The sequence below is a fragment of the Corvus brachyrhynchos genome, unplaced genomic scaffold (genome assembly GCF_000691975.1).
Source record: "Corvus brachyrhynchos isolate BGI_N302 unplaced genomic scaffold, ASM69197v1 scaffold1709, whole genome shotgun sequence".
Taxonomy (NCBI): Eukaryota; Metazoa; Chordata; class Aves; order Passeriformes; family Corvidae; genus Corvus; species Corvus brachyrhynchos.
In genome coordinates, this window is record NW_008239859.1 from 57,400 (window position 1) to 60,276 (window position 2,877).

At 49.4% G+C, this 2,877-nt stretch overlaps 1 protein-coding gene across 5 annotated transcripts in view; it reads left to right on the forward strand.

Annotated features, from left to right (window-relative positions):
* The window catches only part of EXD3 (exonuclease 3'-5' domain containing 3), a 64,709-nt gene that overhangs the window by 39,471 nt on the left and 22,361 nt on the right, over window positions 1-2,877 (forward strand). The window contains exon 1 of one of the 5 annotated variants that reach the window (XM_017743313.1): window positions 7-206. The exons of 2 other annotated variants lie outside the window; for them this stretch is intronic. The gene's annotated coding sequence lies outside the window, so the exon portion shown is untranslated. 2 more of the 5 variants (XM_017743315.1, XM_017743314.1) reach the window with 2 other exon arrangements.

Consider the following 2,877-nt stretch of genomic DNA (forward strand, 5'->3'; position numbering starts at 1 on the left):
CACCGGGGAGTGGCACCGGGGAGTGGCACTGGGGAGCGCACCTGGGAGGGCACCGGGGAACAGCGCCTGAGCCCGAGCCTACCGAGCCTCCGGGGCTGCGGCACGGCCAGAGCCACCCCAGCATCAGCACGGCCCCGGCAGCGCTGCCCGGAGTCACTCCGGGTGTGCTGGTTGTGTCCAGGGTGCGTTCTCCAAGTGATTGATGGGTAAGAAGAGTGAAATGAGCAGGGAGAGCTGGGTCGTGGAACTCTGCAGGCATGCAGGGAGATACATTCTCCGGTATCCAGGGCTTCCTCCAGGGGTTCGGGTTGTATTTGTGCCCTTGGGGTCACAACAATTTGCTTATTGATGTTAAGAACTTGGACAGGAACTTCCATGAAAAATACATTCCTGTCAAGCCGGTGGGTTTCGCCATGCTGAGGGGATGGCCTTGAAAATCCAGCAGACTTTGACAGACATCTGTTGATGTTTTGTCAGCTGCTTTCCAGTTTTAATGTCCGAGCTAATGAGGCAGAGGGTGTTCTCTGGAGCAGCGTGGCTCTGCTGGCTTCTGCCACGAGTGTTCTGCTTTGAGCCTTCAGCACTTCCAATGAATCTTTTTATGGCACTAATGGTGGAAAATTACTAAATTACTCCCATAAATGATCAAAAGTCAATAATCATTTAATAAAAATTCCATTCAAGTGAAGTGATCTCCTTAGCATAAGCTTGAGTCAAATGAATTAATGCAGGAGGCAGGGGTTGTGTCCTGGCCCCTCGGCTTCTGCCAGTGGTCCTGGTGGTGCTGAGCAGCCCTGTCCCAGTGGGAGCTCGTGGAGCCCCACTGGGTTCAGGGCCCTGGAGGAGGGGAGGAAGCCTGGGGCTCTTCACACAGGCCCGGCATTGTGGCAGGCACTGGCTGAATGATGCCTGGTTTGAATTTTCTTTTTTACTCTTTGTCAGTGGTTTTTTTCTATATCCTTATCACAGCAAAGTGAAGTTTATATTTCTGAGTAGTTAAAGATTTATGTGATAAAGGGAAGTCTGTAAAAATAGGTGGAACTGCTATTTGCATTTCAATCTGAGGTGCAGAGAGGCTGCAGCCTCTTCATCACTTCTGCCCACTTTGAAAGAACATGTGCCTCAGATGTGGCTGGTGAAAGGGCTCGGGAGGCAGGTCATTTGTGACACACTGCAGTCCGAGATGCCAGAATTTAAGGACACGTTTTGAGTGGTGTAGCTTAGCTGGGGCATTGTGAAGAATGCAGTGCTGGGTTTGTGGCTGACGGGAGCTAAATTGAAGCTAAATTGGGTTTGAGAATCCAAAGTCTGTAAAAGTCAATGAAAAGACACCCATTGTCCTTTGCTATGTGTGCCTGTATGTTCTTTAACACCAAAGCAATAAAAGGCAGGTTATAAAAATGTGAAATAGGCTTCAAAATCCCCATATGGAGAGGCCTACAAATAACACTGCTTTGTAGTGTTTGTTTTCTCGTTTCTAAAGATTTAAGTTACTCTCACTTCACATTTTCAAGCCTTTTCCATACCCAAGCGGAATAGAAACCTCCTTTTTTTGTTTTGGGGACATTTTCTGAGGAGAGATAAGATTTTTTACACAGTCACTTCACCACATTTCTGGGCGTTAAGGAAAGCACCAGCTCAGGCAGAGCTTGAGATACCAACACAGAGCTGATCCCATGGAGGGTTAACAGACTGTCAGGAGGGAGACTTCCTGCTTTTCCTATCGTGGGTCAGGAGCCCCTTGTTCACTCCAGCCCAGCAATGGCCCTGCTTGAACTGAAATCACTCAGAAGGAAACCAGTGGCTCCCAGTTCCCTGTCTGGTGGTGGCTGTGGCCTCAGCTGTTTCTGAGGAGGCAGAATGAGAGCTCTGTTCACACCATCCCCATCCACCTGAGGGTTGCTTTGCCCCTGGCAGGGGCAGAGCTGTGAGCTGCAGGCAGGGCAGGTGTCAGACACTGTGCATCCGTCCATCCATCCATCCATCCATCCATCCATCCATCCATCCATCCCTCAGGTCCTGCTGGAATTCCCATACAATGACATTTAAAAGGACTGTCCTGAGATCAGTCCAAGCTCTGCCATCTGCCCCAGCCTGTGTTTGTTGGTTACTGTGGTGGGGTCCTGTGGGACACAACCTGGAAAGCCACTGCTTGTGAATGGGGAAATTCTTCCCCTTTGCCCAACTGCTGAGCAGAGCCAAATTCTTCAGAGTCCTGGACCATGAATTTGCCATTTCAGTGGGTTTGTGTTTTTCGACAGATCATGTATGAATTACAGCCCTTTTTGTTTTCTAGGAGACCAGCAGGGTAAACTATGTTTAAACATATTTGTTCCATTTTTGGTATGTTCCCCTCACACACACCCTGCTTTTTTTTTATTTTGGGGCTAAAGACCTTAAAGAAAGTGAGAGCCCTTTTCTTGCACAACATGGTGAGGTTAATTCTGACCCTCTGGATCATATCCACAGCTGCTGGCACTTGGTAGCTTTGCTACCAAAGGTGACCTTCCCAGTGCCTGCTGAGAATCCAAAGCTTTTGAATGGCCCTGAGCGATGTACACCTCGTGCTAAACGTGGGGAGAGACTTCCAGAGTCACGGATCATCTGTGGAGAGCAGGAGGCTGTTCCTGGGAGGCCATCTGGATGCACTGCTCGTTCTGTGTCATGTCCTGCTCCGTGGTGCCTCACTTCCACTGCTCCACAACAATCCCAAGGTGCTGCTGTGCCTCCAGCCAGTACAGGGGCTTTAATCACTTGTTGTTATTGCCTCTCTGTTTGTGTTTTTCTAAGCATTTGTGTTCCACCAGCACACTCAGAGTGAGTGCTCTCGAGGGGGAATTTCCTTCCTGATAAACAATGCTGCAGTGATTCAGCAGG